The sequence below is a fragment of the Spermophilus citellus genome (genome assembly GCF_964194105.1).
Source record: "Spermophilus citellus genome assembly, chromosome: 6".
Classification (NCBI taxonomy): Eukaryota; Metazoa; Chordata; class Mammalia; order Rodentia; family Sciuridae; genus Spermophilus; species Spermophilus citellus.
The window spans coordinates 88,430,873-88,455,122 of NC_138187.1; the positions used below are offsets into that span (position 1 = coordinate 88,430,873).

Below are 24,250 nucleotides of genomic sequence, written 5' to 3' on the forward strand. Positions count from 1 at the left end.
TATTTATATGCGGTGCTGAGAATTGAACCCAGGGCCTCACACATGCTAGGCAAGTGTTCTACTACTGAGTCACAACCTCCAGCACCCATAGTTTTTAATCCTCTATTATATGCCAGTCCTGCTATCTCTCTGAGACAGAAATTTAATTTTTATAATAACTGAGGGATAGTTATTCTCACCAGAGAAACTGAGAGAGGGAGGGAGAGGAAAGAGGAGGACTAATAATGGCAAAACAGGGATTTAAGAGTAAGTCCTTCTGGCTTCCAAGCTTGGCTTTTTATCACACTGCCTGTGGGACAGATGTGGAATCCACAGAATCAGGTATTTTTTAAAGGCCTCTGGTGACGTTGACAAAAAAGATAATGAGTAGTTTTAGAAGTGCCTTAGTGTGGCCCAAACTTCAATCAACACAACTGTTTTGGCTCTAAACTAACATGAGTATTACAATTTGTGTAAAGGCTCTGCCACTCACCAGCTGACTGTCTAAAGCATTCACTTAAATTCTACAAGATGTAGTTTCCTCATCTGTAAAATGGATATGATAACAGTTACTACCTCATAGGATTTTACAATAATTAATTAAGACAAATTAATACAGAGCCTAGCATGCAATATGCAAACTAGAAATTAATTTTTTTAAAAAAATTACTCTTACTATTGTCACATTCCAGATATCCTCTTCACTTTCTATTCTCAAATTTTATTTCATTAAGGACTTGGTTACAATTCCATCTATTTTCAACCCATTAAAAACAATCAACTTGGTGTTCTCATGAAGTTACCCCTGGCCTTCTTTTTCATTTTAGCCTTTTCTTCCCTTGAGAAATGACCCAAGTTCCTTCAGTCTTCCATTGCATAGATCATCTTAGTCTATAGGATCTCTACTCTCATAATGGGAGTGCAGTTTAGGCATGAAGCCCTGCTGCCCATGTTCTAATTCTGTTACTAATTTTCACTAGCTATGCACCCATAAGCAGGATGCTTAATTTTCTTGGCCCTCGGTTTTTTTTTTTTTTTTTTGTCTATAAAGCGGGGACAATGACATTGTTCACCGTATAGGCTTGCTTTATGGTTAAATGAGTTAATACATATTTAGCTTTTGAGCTTGGTTTAGAATATGTGTTCAATAAATGTTCACTGTTTTATTCATTCTTTAGTCTAAGGAAGTTTGCCTTTAGCAAATTACTATATTGTCTATTTGAATATGTTTGTAACTACATTTTCTACATTTTTTTTCATTTCTACCTCTCTTGAGCAATTGATTTTTAAATTTTTAACTTTTTTTTTTTTTGTGTGTGTGTATGTGTGGTATTAGAGATTGACCCCCCAGGGCCTTGTGCATGCTGGGTGAGTGCTCTACCACTGAAGTTTGTCCCCAGCCTGGCAATTGACTTTTTGATTCAGCATAATTATAAACCAAGAAAAAAAATGAAAGTTGATAAGATGGCTAAACTCTGAAGTTTTTCAGTTGAGTGAACTACTCTATTGCTGTTGTTTAAAGACTTCAAAAAAAAAAAAAACCCACAGTTTCACTGTTATGAGGATAAGGCTCAGAAACCATCTGCCCTTGAGTTTCTATGTAGGTGACATCAGTGATGAATGATGATGGTTGGATTCATTTCCAGACCCGACACTCACTGCAAAGTCATTACAGAGTCAGCTACAAGACCACAGGTCCTAGGACATGTGTAAAAAGCCCCGTTGCTTGGCTCATGATGGTCACCTGTCCAGTGAAGAGGGGGAAGAGGGGACTGTTCTACCTCCCCCTATTGCCATACAAGTCTCCCAAACATTACAAAACAGAGGAACTGTTCCATGTAAAGATGAATTTGCTGAATCAGAGCAGTCCAAAGACGTAATGAGCTCTCTCTGGAGGGAGGAAGGAGTGAGATGTTTAAACTGAAACCGGATGACTACTCAGAGGAATAACAGGGAGGAATCAGGCACAAGGGAGATGGTAGACCAGATGACCTGTACAGCCATGCAACTGAAAAATCTGATAAAAGTCAGGGGAATGGGATTTGATCCCTTGAGTTTGTTGTAATCTGGTAAATGTCTCCAACTGATCACTTGCTTATGATTTCCCATTGAGAGTACTGTCCTCCTCATTTAATTTGGAAGTTCAAGTTAACAGTTTCAATTTATGCTGTTAAATTAATATTGTCAAGCTTGTATATAATTTATCCTTCATTTCTCATGGAACCAACACAGCCTTGCCTTGGTCCCATTGTTCTTGTTCTCCCTCTGCCTGGAGCATGTTGCCCAAACGTCCCTGGCTGGACTCCCTTCCAGTCCCCTTCCCTTTTTTGCTGTCACTTTCTACCTTCTCTATTAAAAAAAGAAAAAAATATATATATGAATATAATTTGTTCCTTTTAGATATACATGGCAGTAGAATGTATTTTGACATATCATACATACACGGAGTATAATTTTCCATTCTTGTGGTTGTACATGATGTGGAATTACACTGGTCGTGTATTTATATGTGAACATAGGGAAATTATGCCTGATTCATTCTACTGTCTTCTATTCCCATCCCCCCTCCCTTCCCTTCCTTCTCCTTTGTCTAATTCAATGAACTTCTTCCCCTGTTTTATTGTGTTCTCTTGATGTACGATTTTTCATCATACTAATGCCCCACATGACACATTATATAGTCCTTTATCTTTGGTCTCTCCCTGACGAAATGTAAGTACTAGAGATCAGGGCTCTGGTATTTTTGTTCACTGTATTTCAGGTCCTGGAACAGTGTCTGACACACAAGATGTCCTCAGTTAATATTTGTTGAGTGAGTAAATGTAAGCAGAGGTTTGTTTTAATTTTTGATTAGTTAATTTCCTGCTATATCTAATTTTGAAGCTTTTACCTCTTCAAGAAATTGGTTTGGAAAACCGTTAACAATCTTTGAGTTCCTCCTCTTCATGATATGAATATAAAGGTAACTCTTCCAAGAATTCATCAACCTATATCCATTTCAAAGACACCTGAAAGTGGATAAGAAAAAAAAATCATAGCTCTCCATTAAAATAGTCTAAATGATGCATTTTAAAAATGCTAAGAAATTTTACTTTTCAAAGAACATGCAAGTTACTTGGATGAAAGACTTCAAAAAAAAAAAAAAAAAAAAAAAAGCACAGTTACACTGTGAAGAGGACAAGGCTCAGAAACTATCCTGTCCTTGAGTTCTGATCCAGGGGTCTTTATAATTACCATTCAAAGGATGAATGATTTTGTATGATCATATTTAAGTTTTTTCTTCTTTATAATTAGAGCTTCCAATGCATCTTCTGTAATCAAATTCAGTACGGACCTCATTCTTCCCTTCCCAGAGATATCTGTGTTTCCCAAAATGCTTTCATTAAAAACAAACAAACAAAACCTACTTAGAAACATTTGAAAGCAAGTCAGTATTTGATTCCAGTAGATGGCACTGCAAAGCAAGTCTTTATAGATCTAATAACTGTCACTTTTTTGATCATGATAATAAATAGTGATTTATACAGTGAAAACAAACAGGTTGGGGATTTTGAAACTAGTGAGGCTGGAGTTACACAGTGCCCGACACTGATACATCATCATATATCATAGTTTGGTATTTACTAAAGTGCACGTAGGTTGCCCATTGTTCTTCTACATGAAATAAATGACTTTTTGATATGAGATGTCGGTTGCTAGTTTTAATTTGTTTAGTCTATTTTACCTTATAAGTAAAAAAAAAAAGAGTTATGGAACTCTTTATACTTTTGTACTCTGCCAAAGTTGACCTAGGCCAACTAGGTCATCTAGGCCAGTGAACATACACAGAGAAAATATGGTTCCAGAGTCACAAGTCACATCTCTAACCTGAGCTGCCTGTGTTTATTTGCTGGTGTGTGTGTTTACCAATAACCTTTGATCATGATGGATTTGATGAGAGAATGTAAATGGCTCCAGACGATGACAGCTTCACAACAAAAAACAAGACACACCATGTTCCAGGGACAGTAGCAGTGGGTAAAGAACTCAGCCTATGCATAAAGGAATATATGTTTAAAACAGTTTCACACCATTTAAAAGGGAGATTATATGTATTATAAACTAGAAATATTTAAATAACATCATGTATGTAAATACACCTAGAATAAAGTCTAGGTGCAAATTAGGTGTTAAATGACCCCCCTCCCACCTTGTTCTTTCACTGGTCTTTGACAGAGGAGAGGAAGGAAAGGCTAAAGCCAGCCCTTACACTGCACTACCCATTTAATGACCTCTGTCATTTCACCTCTCTGAACTCCAGCTGGAAAAAGGGCTGGAAAGGAAGCTCCAAGATATATAAAATATTATGCTGTATATAGAGTAAAATTCTCCAGTGAAGTATATGCTACTGGACACCCATATGCACATGCCAGCAGCCACAGAAGTTGGGAGTGCTTTTTGTCAGGACGTTTGTTCTTCTTTAGTATAGAAAGAAGCCATTAGTCAAAACTGGTGCATCTGTAATAAACCATCTTTGAATAAATGTCCTAGGAGAGTTGATATGATGCATTTTTAATATGCTCTTTATGCTGTTTTTTTCCCCATTATTGCCAAGGAAAGCCAAAACACCTTCAAATCTTATGAGAAATAATAGCAATAGGGAATTTCTGAAATTTCTAGAAACATATGAGAAACCTCTGTTTTTGTGGACTACAAGACATGAGTATAGCACACTCATTAAGAACTATGATTTTTCTTTGGGTACTTAGAATTGAGCCCAAGGGTGCTTTACCACTGAGCTGCATCTCCAGTCCTTTGTGTTTTCTATTTTGAGACAGTGTTTTGCTAAGTCACTAAGGGTCTCACTAAACTGCCTAGGCTGGCCTTGAACTTGTGATCCTTTGCCTCAGCCTCCCGAGTTGCTAGAATTATAGGCATGCACCAGCTTGTCTGGCTCATTAAGACCTTTGAAATCATATCAACAAGCCATCTTTCCCTCAGGTTTTTTTTCAGAATGACTCTCACAGGTATTTTCAACTCACTTTTATGGGACACTTTTATGGGCAACTCAAAAGACATACATTAAATGCAAAGACATAACAGTAACCTAAATGAGGGACAAATATAACCTGAGCAACACCTTCACTGCCAGACAGTGGGGTAAAGAAGTCCCTAACATCCTTTTTCTATAGATTTGTTTACTTGATTTTATTTTGCTCTCTGTGACCCCAGAGTTTACATTTTTGCTATAATGAATTGGCAGAGTTAGTGTTAGAATATTATAGAAAGTAATTTGTGACTTCAGTGAGCAGATTGCTAAGCATTCTTTAGGATCTTAAAAGACTTTGTAGAACATCTAGTCCAATTCCCCCTTTCACCCATGGTGTGGGGGGGAATAGGTCAGAGAAACCACAGGCATTACTGATGAAGAAGTGACAGAGGTCATTGGAGTCCCCTACATTGGCCAAAGACTTTGGGGAGAGGGGATAAGGAAAAAGGGTAAAAAAATAACAGAGATGTGTATGCTTACATTACTTTTAGTGACCTTAGGAGGTAATTAGAAAAAATACTATCTTATGTAGACTCAGAGAAAACAAGTTTTGGTTTAAAGCCTCCAGTAAAGAGAAGATTACACAAATTCTTCAAATATTTGTTTTTGACCTTCCCCCTTTCCTGCTTTTGTGTGAAGCTACTATGTCTAATACCTCAGTAGAGAGTCTTTATATTCAAGTCTTTTACACTGATTCATCTTTTTTTTTTTTTTTTTTAGGAAATTTGCTTTTCTTGGTTGGAAGTGATGACTTAAACATGGACTGTGTATGAGCACATGAACAACCTTTTTTTCTTAGCATAAAGATAATGCAACAAGGTTTAACTAATCGCATATTTTTCATATAAATAAAATAAATAGTACACATATACTTTTTCAAGTCTTCTGCAAGTTTTTATAATGTAATACTTAGGAATACACAAATTATGAGAAACGTTTCAACTGCTAATTTCCTATTTTATGGTGTATCACCAAACAAGTGGAATAGTACCTAAATATTTGACAATTAACAAAATGACTTCAATATTTTGTATAATTTAGTCTCACTTATATAAAAGAATTATAAAGTTCCTTTGAAGGCATAAATTAGATCTATAGCTGCATTTTGAAAGTGATAAAATTCAGGATCTAACCACAATTTAGGAATGTAATCACATTTATAATTAGTTGGTGTGATCAAAGACTTATTTAGGGAAATATTTTTAGCAAATGTTAACTACACCTAGAGAAATCTCATGTTAATCAGGAGATTTACAAGGTTAATTTCCTCTGAGTTGGAGTGTCCTATGCATTCTTTACTTTGCAAAAACATTCAGTTTTTACCAGTGCTCTATTGTTGTTTGACTATGGTAGATTTTTTTTTCTTTTTTAATAGATTAAACGTGGATCCCACATCTGGTTATATATGTCCCTAAAGTGTCTGGTTCTAAAATAAAAATAAAAGTTAGAAGGTATTGGAGTGGGATGAAGGGGCCATTTTAATTGCCTCAGAGAATCTACTAACCAACTTTCATTTGCCTCATTGGTGTCCTTGGATAAAGGAGATTGGAGGGAGGTCGAAAAACATAAAGCCAAGGAATCTTCAAAAAGTCACGTGCCAAAAACGCAATGAAAAAGTAGATGGGAAGTGAACTCTGAGACGGTTCAAAATAAGCTTTATGATGACACTACAACTATTGTGTCTGTGGCTCCAAGATTTTATTTCTTAATCATGATAGGTCAAAATAAATAAACGTCCTCCACCACATTTTCTAGACCCACAGGAAAAGTTTTCCGGGGGTCTGAGTGCTAACTGTATAAAGAGACTACTCAACTACATTGAAGCAATCAGGTGGAATAATGTTTATACAGTCATTGAGTTTGGGATCAGGTGTTCTGCATTTGTGTCTATTTTGATGAAATAACGTTCCGTGCATAACAATGACTTAAAACTGGTAAACAAGACAGGAGACCGCGCAATGGCTGGTTGCAGCTCTAATGGAGAGGATAAACTCGATCTCCCTCCGAACAGGAGCCCTCTAGGAGTCCAGCCCTTGGGCCAGAAGCGAGGCACGTGGTCTGGGACCCTTGCTGGAGTGGAGCTTCGCGACGCTCTCATCTCAGACCGCCCCAAGCCTGAGCTCCTGGGAGTTGGAGCAGAGGATCTGCGCTCGGGGCCATTACTACCGCGGCGCGCCTAGCGCTTGGGCTGTGCCTAAGGCGGTGACACGAGTCTCCAAGGCTGGTTTGCAGGCTGGGATTTCCATGCTGTACGTCCTTGAGGGATGACACTGTCCCTTCCCCGCCCCCTTCTCTCCCTCCTGAGTGGAAGAAGCGAGAAGAGATGACGGGTGTCTGAGACCTGGCCAGGGCTTAGAGTCCCATAGAGTGTCTGGAGCTTACACTCTGGATTCTTAAGTTGCTCACATCAGGGTCCACCGGAACCACCTCGGGATTCTGAAGGAGGCAGTTCCCAGGGTGCAGGTGGGGAGATTCATGTGCAGGAACCGGGGACGGTTGATTTGAGGAGTCTTTGCCTTTGGTAACTTCAGGCGCCTAGTGCTCAGGGATATGATTTAGTGTCTCCAAGAAAGAGTTGGACGGTGGGAAGCTGCAGAGGTGGTGGAGTAATGTTGGTGTTTAAATTGTGCCGCGCAGCACGCAACCTTAACCTAGTGGCTCTCTTTTAGGTCTCAGGTGGCTCTTGTGTCAAAAGGAGGAGTGACAGGCGGAGGAAAGGCGCTTTAGACGTCACAAAGACTTCTCTAAGTTGTAAGGAGATGGGATTTCTCTAGATTGGTGGTGAGTGGGCCCTCGTGGCTGCTACCGCCCGCCCTGGATCTCCCCGTTCCTCCAATCTTTTTGTTGGCAGTGTCCTCCGGTGGGTCGCAGAGTGTTGAGAGTAATTTCTGGGCACATCTCTCCGTTGTTCTTTTAGATCAGCTCAGGTCCAGCCATCGGAGAGAGCACTTACTTGGGACCGGTACTGAGCCATCAGTCCCCGTTTCCCTCACTCCACCGGCCATCTCCAGCCTTTTGGATAGTCCACCTCTTCTTAGGGGACCACGGTGAGGTGGCCCAGGACCGTAGTGGGTTGGCAGAGCTAGGAAAGGCAGGAAAACCTATGGGTGCCTTGGAGACTCTCTGGTTTGGGGGGAGGGGCGGGATTTTACAGCGAGAGGAATTCTAGAGAGATAGTTGGACTAGGAATTCGGAGAGTGGGAAATTTTACAGAGCAAAAGTGTCCGTTCTCTATTTTCTAGGCGAATATAATCCAGCCCCACACCAGCATCTACCAGCTGCCCCCCAGTTAAGGCAATGCCCTCGTCCTAAACTGTCGGTCTTGCCTACCAGGGTGTCGCCAGCTTTTCCGCATGGGGACATTTCGTTCTGACTTTGCCCATCTATTGTGCCCAAGGCCTGGGGAGCTCCTCAATATCCTCCTACCATGTACCGAACAAAATGTCCACGGGTCCCGTAGACGTTCAGCTCAACACCGGGCTGCACTCCAGACGATGGCCGAGGGCCACTCTCCCCCTCCCCCACCTCGGGCTCGGGCAGGGATTCTTGCCACCCCCCCCCCCCCATCCGATGAGAACCAGTCCTGACCAGGTGCCTCACGAGACGCGTGGTGATCCCTGTTACCAGCGTCCCGCCAGGCAGATCTCTCCAACAGCCCCAACTTAATTTCCTGGCCCTTGGGGCAAGTTCCCTTAGAAAACCTCTCCCAGTCCTCGCCTGTCCTCCGCAAAAAATCAGGAAACATTAAAATCCCTATAGAAAGTCTCGATTTAATAGCAGGATAAGGTGGAGCGGGCGGGGCCGAGTGGTTCTTGGGATTGCATTTCTCCCCACTTTGAACGATCTCGGGCGGATAAAGCGCAAGTTTGTGCACTTGGTCCACAGAGGGATCGCAAACCCAGAAAACAAAACAGCGGACAAGGAAATGTGGAGTTTGTACAGTTGTCGCTGCAAATGGGTGTGCGGAAATGCTAGCAATGTGAACTTTCTACAGATCGTGTATGGAGGGAGCTAAAGGAAAGGAGGGAGGGGAGAGGGCTGGAGGGAGCCTCGTGGCGTGAATTGTGCTGGCGTGGGAGGGTGTCTGTGTACTTAAGAGCGGAGGGCAAGTCGCGACGGGGGCAGAGGAAGGAGTTGATCACGAATTGCAGGCTAATTGGCTTAAGACATTTTGCAAGCGCTGGAAAAGGTCGTTGAAGGAGTTCACTGCACAGAAAAAAAAAAAATCTTAAAAAAGAGTGCCGGGCATGCGCACAGAGAGGATGCCATATTGGAATGAGGCTGTAGTGGGAGCTGGAGGGACCCGAGCCGGCGCGCGAGGGAGGCGGCCGGCAGGGAGCGAGTGAACCAAGGAGGCGAGGGCGGGCGAGCGAGCGAGGCCGGCGCCTTTTCCGGAGACTTCCGGGGCCAGGGTCCCCGCCGAGGGCGGAACAAACTTCATCAGGTAGGACGCGGCTCCAGCTACTGCCCTCGGCCCGCGATCAGACCTCCGGCCCGCAGGTTGAGTGCGCCGGTCAGCGTCTTTTTGCTAGCTTCGCGGGGTGAAAAAAAGGGAAGACTAAGCAAGCCTGGTGGGTGTTGGGGGAGGAAGGAGAAAAACAGCCAAAGAGAAGGGCTGGAGAAGAAAGCGACAGCACTTGAGCGAAGCCTCAAACTCCTCTCTGCGCTCTGGGTTGTCATTTTTTGCTTCCTCTGTCGCCTTCCCCCGAGACTCCTGGGCTCAGAAAAGCCCGGCCGTGCGGGAGTCGGTCCAGAGTTGCAAAGTGTCCTCCTTCCCCCGAGTGCAGCCTGTCCCCTCCCGCCACCTACCCTTCTCGTTTGTGCACTCATTTTAGCGACGAAGCAGTCTATGCTACTACCCTGCGCTCCCGAGTCTCTTCCGCACACGAGACCCCTTTTGGTGTGTGTTTGGAGGTTTGGGGAGGTGGGGAGAAAGGAGGTGGTGGGGAGGGGAGACTGGAGATAAGCAAAGGGGAAAAACATCGTTCAGACATTTGGAATCGCCCCTTGGAGGCATTTGCCTGTGTCACTGAAATGAAATTGCCAGTAGTAGTTTCGGAGCGTGCTCCAGCGAGGATGATCTTTTTGTTCATTTTCCCCCCCCTTAAAGTAATATCATGTCACTTGGGGTTTTGTCTACTCTTATTAGACCTCTTCTCAAAATTACTACCCAATCAGGCTCTGGAGTTTATTTTTAAATATGCATATGTCTTGCTGAAATTCTCCAAAAAGCAACTGTACGAACTGCTAGATATATTTATTGATTTCCACCCGTTCGGGTGGAAGGGGATTAGCCAGGGGAGGGAGATTCTTTGGGGTGGGAAGAGGTTGATTCGGGTGGCCAGATGCACCTCCAGAGCCCCATTTGTACTTGTGTTTCTTGGAAGCGCAGCAACAGCAGGGAAGGAGTCTTTAGACACGGTGCCGGTTTCAATATGGCGGGCTAAGGTGGCTTTTAAAAACTGAAAATAAAGGTTTTGAGGTGGGAAAAAACCCAACTGAAGTGGCCACGCCTGAATTTCGACTCTCTTTGGTTACCCCAGGATCCGCTTTAGCGAATTAAGTGGGAAAAAAGAAAGGGAACGAGTTGCCCCAGTTTTTTTCCGTGGCTAGAGTCTATGTGTCAAGTCCATTGCTAGTGGGTAAAAGGTGGAGGGGTGCCTCTGGCCGGGACGAGGGCATCCAAGCGCAACTGCCATGAGTGTCTGTGGATTAGTGTACACACCTTGTAGGTGCAGTTGCCTGGGGGAGGTGTTACAGAGATCCACCCTAAATGTATGTTTGTGCGTCGCGGAACCAGACCCTGCCACGATTTGACGTGACAAACTGCTGACACGTGGTGCAAAATACATGAGGGCAGACGGAATGATTTATTTTGGCTTTCTAGGAGACAAGCTCGCTCTCTCCCTCTGTGTGCTGGATCCTGTGCTCCTGTGCGAGTAAACCCTCGATTAGATGGAGCAAGGAGGTGCTTATTAAAAGGACTGTCCAGAGTATTGGGTGCAGTGGGACTGCAGACGCCAGTGGGATTTTGTGTGTGCTGCATTTAGTGGTGGGCTCTTGCTTCCCTTTGCTTCGCGCTCGGGTGGGAAGTTAAGGACCATTGCGGGTGTGCGGAGGACGAAAGTGCAGGAGTACTTGGGTGGGGGCACGCGGACCTCAGCCGAAAGGCGTTTTAGGGTCAGTGTGAGGGTTTGCCCTGTTGAGTTTTGGGTTTGGCGCTTTAGGGAATGTGGGGGGTGAGGGACGGCGTTCTGGGAGGAAATTGTCCCTTGCTCAGGTTGGGCACTGAAGGCAAGCCTAGAGGGGCGCCTCCAGTACTGGCGGGAGCGTGGGCAAGGCTTTATCCTTGGGGTGTAAATAGGCTGCGAAGTGCTCTGGAAAAGCCCTCTTACTGGGCCTGGGAGGATCTGGGAATGCAGTTTGGACACAAAACCAGAGCCAGTTAGGGAAGTCTTAAGGAACGCTAGCAAGCACGAGCTCGGAGTAGAGTCACCCTGAATGCGGGAACGTCGTTTTAGTTAGGAACAGAGGTCCCCGACAGAGGTCGCCCGTGTCCAGGACGCAGCGGCCGTGCGCTGGATGCGCGGCAGTGCCAGCGGAAAAGACCCGGGAAGGGGGGCGGGAGCCACGCGGTGGTCGCACGATTTCTCCAGAGCTAGGCGAGGGCAGGTCCAGGGAACCGTCTTCCGATCGTGCAGTGGCCAAGAGCCGGGAGACGTTTTTAAATGATATGGTTAAAAGGATAGTGTTGGCTAGGTCTACAGTTACCGCAGCAACATCGTCTCAGGGCATTTAAAGGGGCCCACAAGGAGGGGGTGCGCTACAGGGTCACTTAGATGGACGCTGGGGAGTCGATGGGTCTGGTTCCCTAGCGGTATAGGGGAGGTGGCGGGTAGGGGCAATCAGCACGGGGATTGGAGACCCCAAGGCAGGTTTTCCCTCCCACCTGGGCTGTGAGGCTGAGCGACTGGCTACACGCAAACCCAGACGCACCCCCCCTACCCCCACCCGGGGACGGAGCGCGCGGCGCGTCCCCGGCCCTTCCAGCCTGCGCTTCGGCGCGTCCTCCCGGGGACAAGCTCTTCCGTGGGCTCCGCTGAGGTGGAGACCATACAAAAATGGCTCTGCCTGCTAAACTGCAGTTTCAGCTGCGTACCCCTCCCCTCGTCCTCCTGACGTCGCCGCTGACAAGGGCACAATCCACTCCAACTCCCGAAACCCACGATTTTGCACCGGGCCGGGCGGTGGACGCGAGTATACAGTCGATTACAAAGAACATTCCACAGGATTCTCGAAGGGCCCAAGTTTTCTTTTTTTGTGGGTAGGAGCGGGAGGAGGGAGGAACTGAGAAGCTGCAGGAGCCCAGCCGACTACCGCCCCAGCACCGAGGGGGTTTGGGGTGCTCCATCAGTTGGGGCTGGAGACTTTTAGGGATAAAAATACGAGGGCACGTGAATGGTCGCCGTGCGGAGCGATGGCCACTGCCACTGGTGCTCGTCCTTGATTGCGTTTTCAGTGTCCAGCAGTCCAGAGACGACGCCAGGAAGCCTGGGAGACCATTCCCAAACTTCTGGGATCTGCTCGCAGTTTCGCTTTCGGAATTTTCGGGATCTGTGGGTTTCTAGAGTTGGGTGGCATTCTGGGAAGGCAAGGCAACGTTCGCTGCCCCGTTGTGCGGTCCTCGGACTTCTCGCCCATCCCTGCGCCCCCTTGCTTCGCCTGCCTGTATCTAGCCGCGCAGGGTGAGGGTTTGGACTCCCCGGCCCGCGCGCCCCCCCCCCCCCGCCCCCCGCCGCAGTCGGAGGGCTTCAGCCGCGCAGCCGCGGCGGATCCGGAGCCGAGTGGTGGGAAACCGTTTTAGACGAGGGCCCGCATCGCTTGGATCCGGAACCATCACCGCAGCCCACCACTCTCCCCCACCCTTCTCCCCTTGCACGATAGCCAGGGGACTTGGGGGGACCGATTGGCGTGTCTACACGGAGTGAATGGATCCAGGTTCCACCAGGTCGGAGGAAAAGCGTAAACAGGCTCAGAAATTCGGCCTCATTTCCTGGGGAGGCGGTTGGGGGTAAGGAGAGAGACTGAGCGGGTAAGGGGGAGGAGGAGGGAGAGGGAAGAGACCTTGGTGGTCAGAAGGAATTGTTGGCCAGGCTCTCTTTTGAGATAGGAGATCTGCTACTTTTTCCCTACTAAGCATTAAATTTGCACACACACTGCTTCCTCCCTGCCATAAATAAATACCGTCTCAGATCTTTATCTTAGCCCATTTGTTGGGACCAAGCCGCCTGCCTGCTGGGGGGGCTGGAGAAATGCCCAAGGACCCTAAGACTCCAGGCCCTAAAGGACCCATTCCTGAGCGAGTGTAAAACACTGCCCAGAGGCAGGGGGTTTCAGCAGCCCCCATCCTAGGGAAAGGAGCTGTCAAGCACCCTGTTACCCTGTTTTGATGTGTGCCACTCCATAAGTGCTAGCCAAGACCTGCTGAGATGAGAACTGAAGATTTCCCATTTCCAGTTGGAATACTGGCACCTTGATCCTCAAACACACAACCCCTGGGGAGATGCATTTCCCTAATGATGGGAGTAATTGGTCAGAGAATTTTTTCCTCTTCGTTCTTGCAGAAATGGTGGACTGTTTTTATTTTTATTTTTTAAAAGCCTTTGTAGGTATAAATGACTAGCTTGACAAGAAGGTGGAGCGGAAAGCAGACTAGGTTCCTGAGTCTTCCCTGTTCCTTTTTGTAAGACTTCTCTGGAAGTATTAAATTCTCATCAAATCCCTTTTCTGTCCACTAAGGTGGCATTTTTTTTTCATTTTTCTTTACATGCCAGTGCCCTTAAAGGACTCAGAAGAAATATTAAGTGACGGAGACATCTCTTTAAGCGCAAGTCCATGAGATTATTTAGTTGATACAGGCTGCTGACAGGGTCTAAGAAGTCCAGGTAATGAAAATTCAAACTTTACAGAGCTTACGCTTTAGGTTAATAAGTTTTTCATCAGAGTGAATTTTTTTTCGCCTTTAAAAAAAGTAATTTTAACAAGAAAGGTCCACTGTGAGATTTGAATGACCTCCAGTTTTGGCATAATAGGTTTGGACAACATTTCCTCTCTTTGTGTTTTACTAGTTGGAATTTCTAGAGTTCATGTAATGGTGAGGGGGTCATGAGGTGTTTTTATTCTGCTCTAACCTAGGAACTCCTAAAGTTTTTTTTTTTTTTTTTTTTTTTAACCAAAATGATATTGGGATCTGTACTTGATTAGACATTTTTGTGGTTTTTCTAACTATTTTAAAATCTGCATTACTTTGGCAGCAACTTATTGTCTCCATTCTACAAATTTAAAAATTTAGGGAAGTTATCCTTGGTACAGCAAACCAAAAATTCAATGTGTGCATTTGATTGGTGGTACGGGGATCCAACAAGGAAGAGAGGGGAACATCAGAAGGCCTGGCTTTTAGTTTCAGAGGTGGTGTGTTTAGCTGTGTGACCTGGGACAGATGTTTTAGCTTTTTAACATTTTTGGGGGGTATCGGGGATTGCACTTAGGGACCTGGACCATTGAATCACATCTTCGGCCCTATTTTGCATTTTATTTAGAGATGGGGTCTCATTGAGTTGCTTAGCACCGCCTCCCTAAGACTGGAGCTGGCTTTGAATTTGCAATCATCCTGCCTTAGTTTGGAGCCCTTGGGATTACAGGTGTGCACCACTGAACACAGCTTCAGCATTCTTATTTACAAAAGAACTGGATTTGATTGGAATGTCACTCAGTGATTCCATGTTTCTCTTTGGGAAACAAACAAACAGACAAAACCCTGTGTGATTCAGTACATTTCTGCTGATGTTCATGCCCCTGTGATACTTCTTCTGGACTCATGTCCCCAGAGTATAGTGAAAATACGACTGGCCATAGGTGACAGTTGTGTGACATGATGCTTGTGAAAGCAACTGGTGAAGTTCACTGCAGAAGGAAAGTGCTGTTATTATTAAGTCCTGGAGGCTCCACACAAGGCCACGTTTTCCTTTGTATTGTGGAAAAGGTGGGCTGGAAAGAAAATTGAGGCGTGTGCATGTGTAGCTTCACACCTGACTGGTGGCCTCGTGGCCTGGGCTGAGTTAAACTGGCATCTCTTTGAATGCAAGCCATGAAAAAATATCTCACTGGATTACTCTTAATCCCTGGGTCGAGCAGGGCCCATTCCAAATAGCACTCTGCGCCCACCATCACAGATAGGAAGATGTTTGGACCTCATTGGTTAATGTTATAGTGTAGGTGGGTGACTGTAGCCTATTGGTAACCTCGGAGAGAAAGAGGTCTCTGGGAAGCTCAAGGTTTTCCGTTTCATGTCTTTGAATTTGGCCACTGGGTAGCACTTTCTCTCTTTGTAAGAGTAACAATTTCCTGGGACACTTCTTAAGGAAAATATGTGTTGGCTGTGTTAAGTTAGTGTAAACAGGAATGTTTACTAGGCAATACTGTATGCTGTTAATAAGGGAAGATGCTCTGGTTAGAACTTACATATTAATGAGGAATGTTAAATAATTCATCTAAGGTTATCAAATAAATTTCTTAGATTTGGTTTTGCATTATCAGTTCATCCGTGTTCAAAGAAAAGACACCACCATACTTTACCCATCTGTGGTGAATTCTTGAGTGCTAATGCTTCACTATGTACTGCTAGTTAGGGTCCCTTGTGTTATCCACGAGACCACACTGATAGGCTTCCCCGCATGTGATGAGATTGATGTTTTGGACATTGATTAAAGAAAGGATCCATTGTGCTTTTCTGTTTCTTCTTCTTCTTCTTTTTTTTTTCCTCCCTGAAAAAACAGAAAGGACACATTTTGGTAGATACAGCCACTTGTTGTTAAAGCCTTTGGTGAATTGTTCAAAGTAGGGCAGATAATGTTGGCAGCTGTGATTAGACAAGAGCCATGTCGGGCTTGTGTGATGAGGGGAGGGGGCAGTTTTTATCCAGTGAATTTTTTCCTGCATTTTAGTGGCTGAGAAAAATATACAAAAGATATTAAAGTGTACCTTTTCTGCTTCCTATTGAATTTAGCAACTTTTCTTCTTTTTTTCTCCACTTCAATCAAAACATACATATGCACTGAACCACTTTATAAGAGTGAAATGCAAGGTGTAGGTTCCTCAAAGTCTCCTTTACCAGTGAGCAACCTCCCCAGCCCTTTTCAATTTTTTTTTTTTTTTAATTCTGAGACAGAGTCTCACTAAGCTGCCCTTGTGACCCTCATGCCTTAGCCGTCCCAGTTGCTGGAATGATAGGTGTGGGCCAGAGTACCCAGCTTCTTCAAATACTTTTTTTTTTTTTTAATGTTTTTAGTTGTAGATGGACACAATACCTTTATTTTATTTATTTATTTTTATGTGGTGCTGAGGATCAAACCCAGTGTCTCACACATGCTTTCGCAAGCTCTCTATCACTGAGCCACAACCCTAGCCCTTCTTCAAATACTTTCAGAAATATAAATAACAGCTGCTTATTTAAATACCTTCTCTTTGTCTGCCACTCTTATTGCTTTATATTTGTATTTCATCTTTCTAATGAGAATTTTATCACCCCCATTTTATAGAGGAGGCTGAGGCTTTAAAGAGCTGGAGGAACCTGTCCAGGAGGATGTAGCCAGTAAGAGAGAGCTGGGATCTCAATCCTGGTGTATTTCATTGTCTTGAGAGGGTGGCTGGCATCTTTGATTGATGTGTGAGACACTGTACCTAGAATGTGAATGGCATTCAATCATTTAATTTTTATGGGTGGTTGCTGTGATATTTGTTTTATTGATAAGGAAATTGAGTCTTTGGATATGTTACATAGGGCCATACAAACAGTTTGTCATTAGTGTTTAATTTTTGAAATGGAATATGATTAGAGCATTTTCTTTTTGTGTTAAATTTAAATGATCCTGGTAGAGTGGAGCTCTTAAATAAATGAAGCTTAAATCACTGTTTTTAAAGGAACTGAAAATAATCAGTGCCCCTGGGTAAGGATAGAGGCCATTTATCTCCAGAAGGATCAACCATTAAAGATTTGAAATGTGTTGAATTTTTGAAATTGCATCTTGATTATAAAATAAGTGGCATTAATATAAATCCATTTCTTTCCCCACTAAATGTGGGCAAGAATAAGTTTTAGAAGTCCACAAGTCTGGGGGAGGTGGAGAAATTGCAAGCAGGCCTAGGAGGAGAGCTGGGGTTTTTCCCATAAGTAGTATCGCCACCGACGGGGACCATCTTTTTGATCCAGTGGCAGTTTTGGGCCTTTTATTGGATTATTTCTCATGTAGAAAACGGAAAACAAAAACCACACACTGTTCTTTTTGGGAGCCCCATGTAAACACCAGTCCTGTGCCTGCCCTTTGGTCTCGTGGGTGAGTTGTAGACCCCTTTCCTGGCCTGATTATCCTGAGGCTATGAGGCTGGAGAATAAAAGGGCCTTTATTCTTTGTGAATGGAAATTAATTTCACTTCTTTAAACTGGAGGAAAAGTTCAATGTTGTCAAATCAAGTGGCTGAATTTTTGTCGAAGTCACCTTTTGACCTTATTTTAGGACGTGTACTAAGTCACTAATCACTAACTTATCACTAAACTGTGGCCTGATGGTTAGTATGAACCACATCCTGAAAGCGCAAGAGTTCAGAGTGTTTTGGTGTGGCCCTAGCTAAGTCACTTTAATTTTAAACATCCCCTATTTTTGATTTTCTTTGTGATGAATGGCCTAATAGAATTCTTGGTCGGTGCATATATATCTTAAAAATTTGCTTTAAAAGGTAAAAGTCATGTTTACTCTTACAACTTTGTGACAAATACACTTTTTATTAAAGAAAAATCTCTTTGACTCAAGGTATATGCTTAATGATTGCAGAAGCCACATTTGAGTTTGCATTTTTCTTTTTCTCCATCTCCAGATTGGAAAGGACGTTTTCTTCTGAATGGAGATATGTGTGTGTGTGTGTGTGTGTGTGTGTGTGTGTGTGTGTGTATTTTTTTCTTCCTGCCTCTGGGTTTATTTATACAAACAACACAGGAGGTCACCAGTCTCTGTAGATAGGGACTCAGGGGTTACACCAGTCCTTTGGTCCTCACATTCACAGAGGCATTTATATTGAGCCTTTGCAGGGACCTGGGCACCTTTGGGAGTGGAGCTGGAGCTGGAGCTGATACTGGAGTTGGAGTTGCAGCTGGGTCTTGGCTTGGGTTTGGGTTTTGGCCTTTGACAGGCAGTGCCTGCAATCCCTGGCCATGTGGATACAAGCAAGCTTCCTGTACTTGTGATGGGAAAGCAAGGCAAGGCGATCATACTTTGACATTCTTTGGCATCTTGGGCTTGCCCTCCTTAAGCTTTACAAGGGTCTTGATAGCCTTAGTATGTGACTCATGGCCTTGGCGTTGTTAGCCTGCATCTTTTTCAGGCCCTTCTTGTGCTTCTTGGCAAAATGCATATTTCTCAGCAAGTTGGGATCTGCCCCCTTAAGAGATTCATATCTTTGTGATCGGGGTTTCTTGATGCCATTTCTGTGCCATTTTTGGGATTGGTTGTGTGTGGTGTGGTTCTTGGACTTGGCTGTGGCTGCACCATAAGCTGCTGCTCCTCTGAGTGGGTATGATTTTAATGTTACATATTCGGTAGCAGTTGTCTGGCCTGTATACCAACAGAGCCACTCACTGGGCATGCAACAGCAAAGCGGATTTGCCACTGGATATAGATGGCACCAGTTGGTGCGTGGCTTATTTAAGAATTCTTCAGTTAAAGCTCTTCAGTTAAAGTTTGCAGGAGACTGTTCTAAGCAGCCGAGAAGTTGTTACTGTGCCTGAAAGAGATGCATTGCTTATGGGGAGAACTTGGAGAATTTCCCCCCACCCCGCTGCCCACCATATATGCAGTGCTGCAGAAGGATGTCCCCCACCCCCCCAAAAAAGAGGATAGAGCGAAAAGCACACTGCCCAAATTGACCTTGTACTGGGGTGATGGTTGCATTTGTTTCTGCAGGTAAAAAACTGGCTGAGCTTTTTTAAAGGCAGAGAAGTGGGAGAGAGTCTTAGGAAGGAGTTATGGAGTGAGAATGGGGCTTGATCCTGAGATAGTTAACCTGCAAAGGAAGGCAGAGGTGAAGAATAGTCACAAGGATAAGAAACTCAGAGGGCAACCATGCTGCTTTTATTAATTAATGTTGTTGGTATTGACTCCCTAAGTGAAAGTTCATGTACTTATACTTTAGCCATAGTTATTTCTTCCTAATGTATATTCTTTTATTTTTAAGCAATTGGGAGGTTTTAAAGCTCACCTCTGCCATTTGAAAGCTGTCAGGTGGATCATGTTGTGCTAGCGCTGCTGCCTGGATTTCTTTGCTTGGATTTATACTGACAGGTCAACATGAATATAGTGTTTGGGAGGTGCAGACTTTATCCTGCAGGGTTTGTCCTTATTCGTCTCACTTGCAACCTGTGGCCTTACTTTTCCATTCAGCCCAATGAAGAAAAATCTTTTAAAGTCCCAACAGTGTAAGAGAGGTGTGTGTTTAAGAGACTTAGTTCTTAGGTGTTTTAAGGGATGGCAGAGATGTTGATTTTTGAGGCATTTACTTGATGGCAGGCGAGTTTCCAAGGAGAGGGCTTTGCTTAACTGAGTGGAGGAGGGAGCGAGGGAGGAGGCGGCCTTCAGCCAGGCCAGCTCTTCTGAGAAGCATTCATGTCCATGTGCTAATTAAAAAGAAAAAGGAGTTCAGCAGAATGCAGCTGCTGGTGGTTTCCTATTGAAGCTGACAGATTTCAAGAGCCTTTGATGCCTCCTGCCCTCATGTATCTAATCCCTGCCAAGTGTGCGTCCCCAGTTTTGAGTTGGGAGAGGCTAACAGTTGGATGCCATCATTTTCATAGGTCTTGATGGCTGTGGAGCAACTTTTGTTTTTCTTTGCTTGTCTCTTCCGTCATTGACTCTCTATAGCCCTATTATTGAAAAATAACTGACTGTGGAGTGGAACACGCCAGTGGAAGCGCTGATATTCTGCTGGGAGGAGGAGATGGCTCTATGTGGAGTAGTGACAGCGCCTGGGAGTCTTGGGTGGGTCCTTGTGCTTCATTGTCTTCAAAAATGTGCTGCATTCTTCCTGCTAGCTGTCGAGTGCCGGACACTCCTTTCCCACCTCTGCCACCACCAACTACAGTGGGTTTGTACAGTCCAGTAGATGAAGTCTGTCAACAGCCAGCCTGGGCATTTAGAGCCATTTGTCATCTGTCCTCTTTTTTGTTGGATGTCTCCTGGCCATTCTGGGTGGAGGCTCTGGACCCTGGAGGCTGACCTCACCTCTCTCCCTTGCCTCGCCTGGGCACTTCAGACTCCTCATGCCCCCTTTCTACGTTGGAGCTCTGTAGTCTTCTCATGGCTGAGCTCACACCTACCTCTTTCATGAAATCTTTAGTGATCCAGCTCGGGCCATGGTGAACATTCCCTTCCTGAGCCCCTGTGATACATCTTTCCCTTTACCCTGTACATGGAGTTTTAATGAGGAAGGGAATGGAGAACCCAGGTTCTCTGATGAGCTTGAATGGGAGGTGAGATGTGAAGAGCTTCCAGAACAGTCCCTCTGGTGTGCAGCTGAGAACAGTGTTTCTCCTGGTTAAAAGGCCAGGGGCTCATGCTGGTGCATGGTAAGTGACGTCACCATACTGTGTAACTCTGTCTTTGCTGTCACCCGCAAAGTCCTATGCATTTTCCAAATGTTTTTATTTACTTTGCATAAATTTTAAGTTTGCTGAGAGTAAACTTCCTATGCATTTAAGTGTTATAGTTGATAAAAATTGATGTAAGTTCATTTTTTTTTTTGCATTAAAATAAATGCCTGAAATGCCCTCCATAAAATAAACACCTGCAATGCCCTCTAGTTGTATGGCTTCCCAGCTAGACTCTGGACCTCTGCAGGCCAGGGCTGCTCTCTGGCCATTGCTGCAGAGGAAGGTTGGTACCTCTTATTGGTGGTTTTGGGTGACTGAGTGAGGAAGTGCTTCTTTTGGTTTCTTGTACACTATTTCTGTGTATTTGTCTTGAAGCAATCAGTTTATAAAATTTACCCAGAAAGTTGACGGCTCATTACTAGACATTATCCATTCTTGTCTAATTTATAGAAGACTTCTTTGTAAGTTTCCCAACATTCTGAGTTCTCCTGACCATATATACATAACACATGGTCTAGCTTACCAAAAAGACTTATATGTGATATGTATAGTGCATAATAGACACAGATCTATTGTGGATGAAGTTTACTTAGCTTGGGTTGATGCTATAATGTTCCTCTTAGTCGAAGTAGGTAATGGGGAGATCCTGTTTGGAGTTATCCAAGATGACAGAACCCAGGTGATGACATCTGTGCTAATTCTAAAACTCATGCTCCTTTTATAAGATCCCACGACTGAGCTGTCTTATGCTTACTTAAATTTGGATGTAAATTTCTGGTCTAAGAAATTTCTAGTACAAGAAATCCTAGATTGCTACTTTGGTTACTTTTGATACTGTACACATTGTAAGCATCCCTAATCTAAAAACTCTGAGGTCCAAAATGCTCTAAAATCTGAAACTTCTTGAGAGTCCAGTGTGATACCACAAATGGAAAAATTCCACCTCCTGAAATTGTGTTTCATGTAAAACATTATTAAATATATTGTATAAAATCACATTCAGGCTATATATATGTAAGGTGTTTTATCTGTGAAACATAAATGAATTTCATGTTTAAATTTGGGTCCCACCTCTAAGATAACTCATTATGAATATGCAAATCTTCCAAAATCTGAAAGAAAAATGCAAAACTTGAAACACTTCTGGCCTTTGGAATATCTCTCATTTCAAATATGGTTTTCTCAACCTGCAGTAGTATTTAATTGAGTATTTCCCAGCCTCATTCTTCTTTATAGCAAATAAATAGCTTTCAGATAAATGATCAATAAATAAATGCACTTTGAAGGTAGTGCCCAGCTGGTCTGCATTTGGCTTTTTTTTTTCTCTTGAGTAAGTAATGTGAAAGGCTCTTATTTTTCTTATTTTGCACTTTTGTGAACAACTGATCGAACTCACCTTACACTCCCTGTAATATATGCTGTTTGAGGGGGAGATTAAGAGGTGGCAGTGAAAACCATGGATTAGAGGATACAGAATGTGCTGGAACAGGTGCTCCCTCCAGCCCTGGTATTCACTCGTCAAATGCCTATTATCCCGAACATATCTTATTTCCTGCTATTGAGGTATGAATCTGATCATCAAAAATTAGCATCAGCAATTTGTGGTGGGATTTCAATCTACTTTGAGTGAAAACCAGTGGAGCCTGGTTGAGAAATGGTGAGTCAATTGCTGTCCTAATCAAGGTAAATCAAGCTTTGAACATAAGGTGGATGGCAAAATTCCAGGAACCTCCACCCAAACAATTAGTTCATCTCAGCTGGTGATGGAATGAGGCAGGACCTGTCTCTTCTTAGAAAGGCCAAGTTGGCTGGTGAAACTGGCGGAGAGACTTACTAAGGCGTTATTAGCAGAGTGATCCCTGAGAGGTGAAGGGAGAAGGAAGCCTGTGATAACAGTGCCTGGCACTCAGCACTGCTTCTTATCTTCAGAGTTATTTTCAGATCTGGTTTTTCGGAGACTCTTGGGATTCCCTGCTCTTTTGCATGTGCTTCTTGGGAAAACGGAAGTCATGATTTTTCCGGGATCCATTTTTGGTTCAAAATTTGGTTGTGCATCCTTCTGAGTCCTTTGTGATTTTCCATTTTGATTGAAATATTTTGAAAGGTCTTAGATGAGGTTTCCTGTGCTCATTTTGAGATTCCTGGAGTGTGAAATGAGGCAGCTTTCAGGGTGATTTAGACATGCTCGATTTCCAAGGGCAGCCAGAGCCTGTCTGGAATTTCACAAGCTTTTAGTTCAGACTTCACTTTTTATTTTCTACTGGGAGAATATTATCTTTTTTCTGAGTCAATGAAAAATAATAACTGTGAGGTAGCAAGCCTGAAATTATGAGCATGTTATTAATTAGTAAAAGTGCCAGTTTCTCACACTACTTAAAGGCAGACCAGTTTGGAAGCTGGTGTCATGGTATATCTGTAGTGAGCCTTTCCCAGGCAGGAAGGCTTTGGGAACCTGCCCTGATGAGTGGAGACTGGAGTGATTTCTAATGCTATAAAGTAGCTTTGTTATTTACCAGACAACGATGGTTCACTTTTCCACCTGAGTTTGGATGATTCCAGTTGAAGAATAATAATTTGACACTTTTGTCTACTGAGAAGTAATCAAGATGGAACAGTGATGTATTAGAACTAGGTTACAGAAAGAAGATCATTTATGGACTTAGACCCACAGATCTGAAATTGGAGCTGGCTATGCCTTTATTGGTTTGGATGTCAGAGGGAGGCTGATTTCTTTTCACTTGTATTTGTTAACCTTGGGGATGAAACTGTGTTTTCAGGATGCTTGATTCTAAAGTAGCAGTAGGTGGAAGACCTTCAGTTCTTCTGTTTTGGGATATGGGACAGTCCTTTTCTGGGTACTTTGATCAAGTACCCAACGCAAAGAGCAGAGACTTAAAGTCCCTGGGGTTTCCAGGCCTCTGAACTGTGGCTCCCATAATCAACAAATGCCATGCAGTGTGTGAAGATTCTCTCAGCCTTTCCATTCCCTACTCTGAAACATACGCTGACAACGAAGTATTACTGGTTGCTGAGGCAGGCGGCTCACATAGAAGGTGGGCACCAAAACTAATGAAGGGAGAAAAACAGCTTTTCCTATAGAAAAGAAAAATCTTAAAAAAAAATCATAGCCTCGAGAAAGAGGCTTAGACTATTTTATAGACACTTAACAAGAGTGGGATAGTGCGATAGAGGATAATGTGAGAATTCAAAAGAGCCTTTGGAAATTAAAATACATTAACATCAGAGCCAGAGAGAAAGTTGAGGAAGTACTGCAGATGATGGAGTGAAAAGATAGAGTGATAGAAAGCACAAGGGGAAATTAAGGAGGCTCAGCATTTGAATGAAGGGATATCAGAATGAAAGAGAAAATAGAGGTGAGGAAATCAGCAGTAACTTCGTGAAATCCCCCAGCACGGAAGAACGTGCAGTTCAGTTTAAAAGGAGTCAGTCAATCAGCACCTGCCAGCCAGCAAATAGATTGCCACTAGACACAGCCTTCCAAGATTTCTGGCCATCAAAAAAATGCAGCACTTAGGACGGTATCAGAC

The 24,250-nt window shown here is 43.8% G+C and overlaps 1 protein-coding gene across 3 annotated transcripts in view; it reads left to right on the plus strand.

Annotated features, from left to right (window-relative positions):
- Positions 1 to 9,284: 9,284 nt before the first annotated feature.
- Positions 9,285 to 24,250, plus strand: part of SFMBT2 (Scm like with four mbt domains 2) — a 221,244-nt gene continuing 206,278 nt past the window's right edge. For 2 of the 3 annotated variants that reach the window (XM_081297166.1, XM_081297168.1), the window contains exon 1: positions 9,285 to 9,452. The gene's annotated coding sequence lies outside the window, so the exon portion shown is untranslated. Of the gene's footprint in view, positions 9,453 to 12,818; positions 13,080 to 13,842; positions 13,954 to 24,250 lie in introns of those variants that run through there. The other variant, XM_081297167.1, reaches the window with a different exon arrangement.